Genomic DNA, 11,707 nt, shown 5'->3' with positions numbered 1-11,707 from the left:
ATTTGTCCTATCCCAAAGCATATAAAGACACACCATCACATTTGTCCTATCCCAAAGCATATAAAGACACACCATCACATTTTGATATCTGATACATATATCTTTATGAAAGTTTTTCTATAGTTTCAAAAATAAAACAGTGTTACTTTATTTAATTTGCTGTTAATAAATACATATTTTAGGGAATATTTCCGTATGATGTATCTATATTGAAATTTGATTATCATGTCTGGTATTATTTTAGGACAATAGCTTTAAAAGGCATGCCAATTTAAACAAAAATTGATTCAAACCTATGTACAAATAAATGGTTTCAGTTAGGAGTACAAGCTATTCAACTTTAATCGGTAATACTTGGTTTAGTTGGTAGTAGGTGACATACCCCAACCCGCTAAAAACGTTTAGAGAAAAATAAACCAAAGAACACGCATCTAGTTTTAGTTGTTCAAAAACGTAAATGTAGGTCATGTAATAATAAAATAAACGTAGGAGAGTATATGTTCACACAACACGAAGAAGCCAACTGGTCGGATAATAACTAGGCAACGAAGGACAGTATATGTTCACACTACACGAAGGAGTCAACTGGTCGGATAATAACTAGGCAACGAAGGACAGTATATGTTTACACTACACGAAGGAGTCAACTGGTCGGGTAATAACTAAGCAACGAAGGACAGTATATGTTCACACAACACGAAGGAGTCAACTGGTCGGGTAATAACCAAGCAACGAAGGACAGTATATGTTCACACAACACGAAGGAGTCAACTGGTCGGGTAATAACTAAGCAACGAAGGACAGTATATGTTCACACAACACGAAGAAGCCAACTGGTCGGGTAATAACTAAGCAACGAAGGACAGTATATGTTCACACTACACGAAGGAGTCAACTGGTCGGGTAATAACTAAGCAACGAAGGACAGTATATGTTCACACAACACGAAGAAGCCAACTGGTCGGGTAATAACTAAGCAACGAAGGACAGTATATGTTCACACTACACGATGAAGCCAACTGGTCGGGTAATAACTAAGCAACGAAGGACAGTATATGTTCACACTACACGAAGGAGTCAACTGGTCGGGTAATAACTAAGCAACGAAGGAGAGTATATGTTCACACTACACGAAGAAGCCAACTGGTCGGGTAATAACTAAGCAACGAAGGACAGTATATGTTCACACTACACGAAGAAGTCAACTGGTCGGGTAATAACTAAGCAACGAAGGACAGTATATGTTCACACTACACGAAGAAGTCAACTGGTCGGGTAATAACTAAGCAACGAAGGACAGTATATGTTCACACTACACGATGGAGTCAACTGGTCGGGTAATAACTAAGCAACGAAGGACAGTATATGTTCACACTACACGAAGAAGCCAACTAGTCGGGTAATAACTAGGCAACGAAGGACAGTATATGTTCACACTACACGAAGGAGTCAACTGGTCGGTAAATAACTAAGCAACGAAGGACAGTACATGTTCACACTACACGAAGGAGTCAACTGGTCGGGTAATAACTAAGCAACGAAGGACAGTATATGTTCACACTACACGAAGGAGTCAACTGGTCGGGTAATAACTAAGCAACGAAGGACAGTATATGTTCACACTACACGAAGGAGTCAACTGGTCGGGTAATAACTAAGCAACGAAGGACAGTATATGCTCACACTACACGAAGAAGCCAACTGGTCGGGTAAAAACTAAGCAACGTAGGACAGTATATGTTCACACTACACGAAGGAGTCAACTGGTTGGGTAATAACTAAGCAACGAAGGACAGTATATGTTCACACTATACAAAGGAGTCAACTGGTCGGGTAATAACTAAGCAACGAAGGACAGTATATGCTCACACTACACGAAGAAGCCAACTGGTCGGGTAATAACTAAGCAACGAAGGACAGTATATGTTCACACTACACGAAGGAGTCAACTGGTCGGGTAATAACTAAGCAACGAAGAACAGTATATGCTCACACTACACGAAGAAGCCAACTGGTCGGGTAATAACTAAGCAACGTAGGACAGTATATGTTCACACTACACGAAGGAGTCAACTGGTCGGGTAATAACTAAGCAACGAAGGACAGTATATGTTCACACTATACAAAGGAGTCAACTGGTCGGGTAATAACTAAGCAACGAAGGACAGTATATGCTCACACTACACGAAGAAGCCAACTGGTCGGGTAATAACTAAGCAACGAAGGACAGTATATGTTCACACAACACGAAGAAGCCAACTGGTCGGGTAATAACTAAGTAACTAAGGACAGTATATGTTACACTACACGAAGGAGTCAACTGCATTTAATTATCGACGAGAAAGAAAAAGAATACAATAGAAAGTGACAAGTTTATAAAGTTGAATAAAGTAATCTATATATTATATATATATGTATGGGGTAGTGACCTTTCGATCATACCTGGATTTCAAGTTGTAATAAAATGTGGTTTAAAGCATAAAATAATATGCCTACGCTAGGTCATTACTTACCATTATTTAAACTACAGATGATTCAAACCTTTAATTTGTGTTGTCATGTCAACACATGGTCAATTAGGGGTTTACTGTACAATTTTCTAATTTTTTTAATCAATAACAACTCTAGATCTTCGTTTATTAGAATGAGATAAATATCATTTACTTTTTTATTCCTTTAAATAAAAAAAAATCCTGTTCGAGATGGGGAAACAGCCTAGTTCTTTCAAATAAAGATTTTTGATTTTTGATAATGATTTTTGAGAGAGACATGCATTGCCAGGCATTTTTTATATAGATTAGACCGTGGGTTTTCCCGTTTGAATGGTTTTACATTAGTAATTTTGAGGCCCTGTATAGATAGTTGTTCGGTGTGAGCCAAGGCTCCGTGTTGAAGGCCGTACATTGACCTATAATGGTTTACTTTTTTTAAATTGTTATTTGGATGGAGAGTTGTCTCATTGGCACTCACACCACATCTTTCTATTTCTATATAAGAGGGGAAAAAAACAATTATTCTAAAAAAATTGTTAAAACGGTTGACTTTTTGAATAATTTGCTATATATATAAAAATATCGTGAAACAAAAGAACACAAATAGCATCCCTTTCATATAGCTAGACTCATACATGCACATACTTATATATGTCTCTGATATAGCTTATAGGATAAATTACTTACAAAGTGACTTGCGTGTTTTATCTTTACTTTATGCAATTATTGTGACATTTCCTTTGCAACTAGACTGTTCTTACGTTTATATAAAGAATACTTAGTGAGGTTTATTTCACGTTAAATATGTGCCAAATGCCGTGTTTATACCTAAACGCATCACAAAAGAATATTCATCTTCAATTGGATCGGTACAAATCCTAAAAATATCAGCAGAAAATTAACAATTTTGAAGGTAATTAAATTAGATGATGCACACTATAAGGTTATTCTTGGCGTATAAAACTTCTCGTGGTGTCAGGATTGACAAAAAGAAAGAAAAAAACCTACTATACCATTTATATTTATATATATAAGAAGTGATTATTATTCCATTGTTTACAGTAGTGTTTACTGATATGTTAAGTGATTATTATAGTCATGTCGCTCTCGAAACATTGAAGATGACTATGTGAAGCAAAGTACTGATGTGTTTAGTGATTATTATAGTCATGTCGTTCTCGAAACATTGAAGATGACTATGTGAAGCAAAGTACTGATATGTTAAGTGATTATTATAGTCATGTCGTTCTCGAAACATTGAAGATTGGACTATGTGAAGCAAAGTACTGATGTGTTTAGTGATTATTATAGTCATGTCGTTCTCGAAACATTGAAGATTGGACTATGTGAAGCAAAGTACTGATGTGTTTAGTGATTATTATAGTCATGTCGTTCTCGAAACATTGAGGATTGGACTAGGTGAAGCAAAGTACTGATGTGTTTAGTGATCATTATAGTCATGTCGTTCTCGAAACATTGAAGATTGGACTATGTGAAGCACAGTACTGATGTGTTTAGTGATCATTATAGTCATGTCGTTCACGAATCATTGAAGATGACTATGTGAAGCAAAGTACTGATGTGTTTAGTGATTATTATAGTCATGTCGTTCTCGAAACATTGAAGATTGGACTATGTGAAGCAAAGTACTGATGTGTTTAGTGATCATTATAGTCATGTCGTTCTCGAAACATTGAAGATGACTATGTGAAGCAAAGTACTGATGTATTACGTGATTATTATAGTCATGTCGTTCTCGAAACATTGAAGATTGGACTATGTGAAGCAAAGTACTGATGTGTTTAGTGATCATTATAGTCATGTCGTTCTCGAAACATTGAAGATTGGACTATGTGAAGCAAAGTACTGACGTGTTAAGTGATTATTATAGTCATGTCGTTCTCGAAACATTGAAGATTGGACTATGTGAAGCAAAGTACTGATATGTTAAGTGATTATTATAGTCATGTCGTTCTCGAAACATTGAAGATTGGACTATGTGAAGCAAAGTACTGATGTGTTTAGTGATCATTATAGTCATGTCGTTCTCGAAACATGGAAGATTGGACTATGTGAAGCAAAGTACTGATGTATCACGTGATTATTATAGTCATGTCGTTCTCGAAACATTGAAGATTGGACTATGTGAAGCAAAGTACTGATGTGTTAAGTGATCATTATAGTCATGTCGTTCTCGAAACATTGAAGATTGGACTATGTGAAGCAAAATACTGATGTGTTTAGTGATTATTATAGTCATTTCGTTCTCGAAACATTGAAGATTGGACTATGTGAAGCAAAGTACTGATATGTTTAGTGATCATTATAGTCATGTCGTTCTCGAAACATTGAAGATTGGACTAGGTGAAGCAAAGTACTGATATGTTTAGTGATTATTATAGTCATGTCGTTCTCGAACATTGAAGATGACTATGTGAAACAAAGTACTGATATGTTTAGTGATTATTATAGTCATGTCGTTCTCAAAACATTGAAGATTGGACTATGTGAAGCAAAGTACTGATATGTTTAGTGATCATTATAGTCATGTCGTTCTCGAAACATTGAAGATGACAATGTGAAGCAAAGTACTGATGTGTTAAGTGATTATTATAGTCATGTCGTTCTCGAAACATTGAAGATTGGACTATGTGAAGCAAAGTACTGATGTGTTTAGTGATCATTATAGTCATGTCGTTCTCGAAACATTGAAGATTGGACTATGTGAAGCAAAGTACTGATGTGTTAAGTGATTATTATAGTCATGTCGTTCACGAAACATTGAAGATTGGACTATGTGAGGGAAAGTACTGATATGTTAAGTGATTATTATAGTCATGTCGTTCTCGAAACATTGAAGATGACTATGTGAAGCAAAGTACTGATATGTTAAGTGATTATTATAGTCAAGTCGTTCTCGAAACATTGAAGATGACTATGTGAAGCAAAGTACTGATGTGTTTAGTGATTATTATAGTCATGTCGTTCTCGAAACATTGAAGATGACTATGTGAAGCAAAGTACTGATGTGTTTAGTGATTATTATAGTCATGTCCTTCTCGAAACATTGAAGATGACTAGGTAAAGCAAAGTACTGATATGTTAAGTGATTAATATAGTCATGTCGTTCTCGAAACATTGAAGATGACTATGTGAAGCAAAGTACTGATGTGTTTAGTGATTATTATAGTCATGTCCTTCTCGAAACATTGAAGATGACTAGGTAAAGCAAAGTACTGATATGTTAAGTGATTATTATAGTCATGTCGTTCTCGAAACATTGAAGATGACTATGTGAAGCAAAGTACTGATATGTTAAGTGATTATTATAGTCATGTCGTTCTCGAAACATTGAAGATGACTATTTGAAGCAAAGTACTGATGTGTTTAATGATTATTATAGTCATGTCGTTCTCGAAACATTGAAGATTGGACTATGTGAAGCAAAGTACTGATGTGTTTAGTGATCATTATAGTCATGTCGTTCTCGAAACATTGAAGATTGGTCTAGGTGAAGCAAAGTACTGATATGTTACGTGATTATTATAGTCATGTCGTTCTCGAAACATTGAAGATGACTATGTGAAGCAAAGTACTGATGTATTACGTGATTATTATAGTCATGTCGTTCTCGAAACATTGAAGATGACTATGTGAAGCAAAGTACTGATGTGTTTAGTGATTATTATAGTCATGTCCTTCTCGAAACATTGAAGATGACTAGGTAAAGCAAAGTACTGATATGTTAAGTGATTATTATAGTCATGTCGTTCTCGAAACATTGAAGATGACTATGTGAAGCAAAGTACTGATGTATTACGTGATTATTATAGTCATGTCGTTCTCGAAACATTGAAGATGACTATTTGAAGCAAAGTACTGATGTGTTTAGTGATTATTATAGTCATGTCGTTCTCGAAACATTGAAGATGACTATGTGAAGCAAAGTACTGATGTGTTTAGTGATTATTATAGTCATGTCGTTCTCGAAACATTGAAGATGACTATGTGAAGCAAAATACTGATGTGTTTAGTGATTATTATAGTCATGTCGTTCTCGAAACATTGAAGATTGGACTATGTGAAGCAAAGTACTGATATGTTAAGTGATTATTATAGTCATGTCGTTCTCGGAACATTCAAGATTGGACTATGTGAAGCAAAGTACTGATGTGTTTAGTGATCATTATAGTCATGTCGTTCTCGAAACATTGAAGATGACTATGTGAAGCAAAGTGCTGATGTGTTAAGTGATTAATATTGTCATGTCGTTCTCAAAACATTGAAGATGACTATGTGAAGCAAAGTACTGATGTGTTTAGTGATCATTATAGTCATGTCGTTCTCGAAACATTGAAGATGACTAAGTGAAGCAAAGTACTGATGTTTTTAGTGATCATTATAGTCATGTCGTACACGAAACATTGAAGATTTGACTATGTGAAGCAAAGTACTGATGTGTTTAGTGATTATTATAGTCATGTCGTTCTCGAAACATTGAAGATGACTATGTGATGCAAAGTACTGATGTATTACGTGATTATTATAGTCATGTCGTTCTCGGAACATTGAAGATGACTATGTGAAGCAAAGTACTGATATGTTTAGTGATTATTATAGTCATGTCGTTCTCGAAACATTGAAGATGACTATGTGAAGCAAAGTACTGATATGTTTAGTGATTATTATAGTAATGTCGTTCTCGAAACATTGAAGATGACTATGTGAAGCAAAGTACTGATATGTTTAGTGATTATTATAGTCATGTCGTTCTTGAAACATTGAAGATGACTATGTGAAGCAAAGTACTGATATGTTAAGTGATTATTATAGTCATGTCGTTCTCGAAACATTGAAGATGACTATGTGAAGCAAAGTACTGATATGTTAAGTGATTATTATAGTCATGTCGTTCTCGAAACATTGAAGATTGGACTATGTGAAGCAAAGTACTGATATGTTAAGTGATTAATATAGTCATGTCGTTCTCAAAACATTGAAGATGACTATGTGAAGCAAAGTACTGATGTGTTTAGTGATTATTATAGTCATGTCGTTCTCGAAACATTGAAGATTGGACTATGTGAAGCAAAGTTCTGATATGTTAAGTGATTAATATAGTCATGTCGTTCTCAAAACATTGAAGATGACTATGTGAAGCAAAGTACTGATGTGTTTAGTGATTATTATAGTCATGTCGTTCTCGAAACATTGAAGATTGGACTAGGTGAAGCAAAGTACTGATGTGTTTAGTGATCATTATAGTCATGTCGTTCTCGAAACATTGAAGATTGGACTATGTGAAGCAAAGCACTGATATGTTAAGTGATTATTATAGTCATGTCGTTCACGAAACATTGAAGATTGGACTATGTGAAGCAAAGTGACATTCTCGAAGCAAAGAACTGATGTGTTTAGTGATCATTATAGTCATGTCGTTCTCGGAACATTCAAGATTAGATTATGTGAAGCAAAGTACTGATGTGTTTAGTGATTATTATAGTCATGTCGTTCTCGAAACATTGAAGATGACTCTGTGAAGCAAAGTACTGATATGTTTAGTGATTATTATAGTCATGTCGTTCTCGAAACATTGAAGATTGGACTATGTGAAGCAAAGTACTGATATGTTAAGTGATTAATATAGTCATGTCGTTCTCAAAACATTGAAGATGACTATGTGAAGCAAAGTACTGATGTGTTTAGTGATTATTATAGTCATGTCGTTCTCGAAACATTGAAGATTGGACTATGTGAAGCAAAGTACTGATATGTTAAGTGATTAATATAGTCATGTCGTTCTCAAAACATTGAAGATGACTATGTGAAGCAAAGTACTGATGTGTTTAGTGATTATTATAGTCACGTCGTTCTCGAAACATTGAAGATTGGACTATGTGAAGCAAAGTACTGATGTGTTAAGTGATTATTATAGTCATGTCGTTCTCGAAACATTGAAGATTGGACTATGTGAAGCAAAGTACTGATATGTTAAGTGATTAATATAGTCATGTCGTTCTCAAAACATTGAAGATGACTATGTGAAGCAAAGTACTGATGTGTTTAGTGATTATTATAGTCACGTCGTTCTCGAAACATTGAAGATTGGACTATGTGAAGCAAAGTACTGATGTGTTAAGTGATTATTATAGTCATGTCGTTCTCGAAACATTGAAGATTGGACTAAGTGAAGCAAAGTACTGATGTGTTTAGTGATCATTATAGTCATGTCGTTCTCGAAACATTGAAGATTGGACTATGTGAAGCAAAGTACTGATATGTTAAGTGATTATTATAGTCATGTCGTTCACGAAACATTGAAGATTGGACTATGTGAAGCAAAGTGACATTCTCGAAGCAAAGTACTGATGTGTTTAGTGATCATTATAGTCATGTCGTTCTCGAAAAATTGAAGATGACTATGTGAAGCAAAGTACTGATGTATTTAGTGATTATTATAGTCATGTCGTTCACGAAACATTGAAGATGACTATGTGAAGCAAAGTACTGATATGTTTAGTGATTATTATAGTCATGTCGTTCTCGAAACATTGAAGATTGGACTAGGTGAAGCAAAGTACTGATTGGTTTAGTGATTATTATAGTCATGTCGTTCACGAAACATTGAAGATTGGACTATGTGAAGCAAAGTACTGATGTGTTTAGTAATCATTATAGTCATGTCGTTCTCGAAACATTGAAGATTGGACTATGTGAAGCAAAGTACTGATGTGTCAGTGGCGGATCCAGAACTTTTCATAAGGGGGGGCCCTCTGGTTGACCTAAGGGGGGGCCCGCTCCAGTCATGCTTCAGTGATTCCCTATATAATCAACCAAATTGTTCCCACGAAAGGGGGGCCCGGGCCCCCCAGGCCCCCCCCCCCCCCCCTGGATCCGCCTATGTGTGTTAAGTGATCATTATAGTCATGTCGTTCTCGAAACATTGAAGATGACTATGTGAAGCAAAGTACTAATGTGTTTAGTGATTGTTATAGTCATGTCGTTCTCGAAACATTGAAGATGACTATGTGAAGCAAAGTACTGATATGTTTAGTGATTATTATAGTCATGTAGTTCTCGAAACATTGAAGATGACTATGTGAAGCAAAAGACTGATGTGTTTAGTGATCATTATAGTCATGTCGTTCTCGAAACATTGAAGATGACTATGTGAAGCAAAAGACTGATGTGTTTAGTGATCATTATAGTCATGTCGTTCTCGAAACATTGAACATGACTATGTGAAGCAAAAGACTGATGTGTTTAGTGATCATTATAGTCATGTCGTTCTCGAAACATTGAAGATGACTTTGTGAAGCAAAGTACTGATGTGTTTAGTGATCATTATAGTCATGTCGTTCTCGAAACATTGAAGATGACTATGTGAAGCAAAGTACTGATATGTTTAGTGATTATTGTAGTCATGTCGTTCACGAAACATTGAAGATTGGACTAGGTGAAGCAAAGTACTGATGTGTTTAGTGATTATTATAGTCATGTCGTTCTCGAAACATTTAAGATTGGACTAGGTGAAGCAAAGTACTGATATGTTTAGTGATTATTATAGTCATGTCGTTCACGAAACATTGAGGATTGGACTATGTGAAGCAAAGTACTGATATATTAAGTGATTATTATAGTCATGTCGTTCTCGAAACATTGAAGATGACTATGTGAAGCAAAGTACTGATATGTTAAGTGATTATAATAGTCATGTCGTTCTCGAAACATTGAAGATTGGACTAGGTGAAGCAAAGTACTGATATATTAAGTGATTATTATAGTCATGTCGTTCACGAAACATTGACGATTGGACTAGGTGAAGCAAAGTACTGATATGTTTAGTGATTATTATAGTCATGTCGTTCTCGAAACATTGAAGATTGGACTAGGTGAAGCAAAGTACTGATATATTAAGTGATTATTATAGTCATGTCGTTCTCGAAACATTGAAGATGACTATGTGAAGCAAAGTACTGATGTGTTTAGTGATTATTATAGTCATGTCGTTCTCGAAACATTGAAGATTGGACTAGGTGAAGCAAAGTACTGATATATTAAGTGATTATTATAGTCATGTCGTTCTCGAAACATTGAAGATGACTATGTGAAGCAAAGTACTGATATGTTAAGTGATTATTATAGTCATGTCGTTCTCGAAACATTGAAGATTGGACTAGGTGAAGCAAAGTACTGATATATTAAGTGATTATTATAGTCATGTCGTTCACGAAACATTGAAGATGACTATGTGAAGCAAAGTACTGATATGTTTAGTGATCATTATAGTCATGTCGTTCTCGAAACATTGAAGATTGGACTATGTGAAGCAAAGTACTGATGTGTTTAGTGATCATTATAGTCATGTCGTTCTCGAAACATTGAAGATTGGACTATGTGAAGCAAAGTACTGATATGTTAAGTGATTAATATAGTCATGTCGTTCTCAAAACATTGAAGATGACTATGTGAAGCAAAGTATTGATGTGTTTAGTGATAATTATAGTCATGTCATTCTCGAAACATTGAAGATGACTATGTGAAGCAAAGTACTGATGTGTTTAGTGATTATTATAGTCATGTCGTTCTCGAAACATTGAAGATGACTAGGTGAAGCAAAGTACTGATATGTTAAGTGATTATTATAGTCATGTCGTTCTCGAAACATTTAAGATGACTATGTGAAACAAAGTACTGATATGTTAAGTGATTATTACAGTCATGTCGTTCTCGAAACATTGAAGATGACTATGTGAAGCAAAGTACTGATGTGTTTAGTGATTATTATAGTCATGTCGTTCACGAAACATTGACGATTGGACTAGGTGAAGCAAAGTACTGATATGTTTAGTGATTATTATAGTCATGTCGTTCTCGAAACATTGAAGATGACTATGTGAAGCAAAGTACTGATGTGTTTAGTGATTATTATAGTCATGTCGTTCACGAAACATTGACGATTGGACTAGGTGAAGCAAAGTACTGATATGTTTAGTGATTATTATAGTCATGTCGTTCTCGAAACATTGAAGATTGGACTAGGTGAAGCAAAGTACTGATGTGTTTAGTGATCATTATAGTCATGTCGTTCTCGAAACATTGAAGATGACTATGTGAAGCAAAGTACTGATGTGTTTAGTGATTATTATAGTCATGTCGTTCACGAAACATTGAAGATGACTATGTGAAGCAAAGTACTGATATGTTTAGTGATT

Source organism: Mytilus edulis, chromosome 12 (assembly GCF_963676685.1).
Source record: "Mytilus edulis chromosome 12, xbMytEdul2.2, whole genome shotgun sequence".
Lineage (NCBI taxonomy): Eukaryota > Metazoa > Mollusca > Bivalvia > Mytilida > Mytilidae > Mytilus > Mytilus edulis.
The sequence above is the reverse complement of the archived record's forward strand: the minus strand, read 5'-3'. Positions refer to the sequence as shown.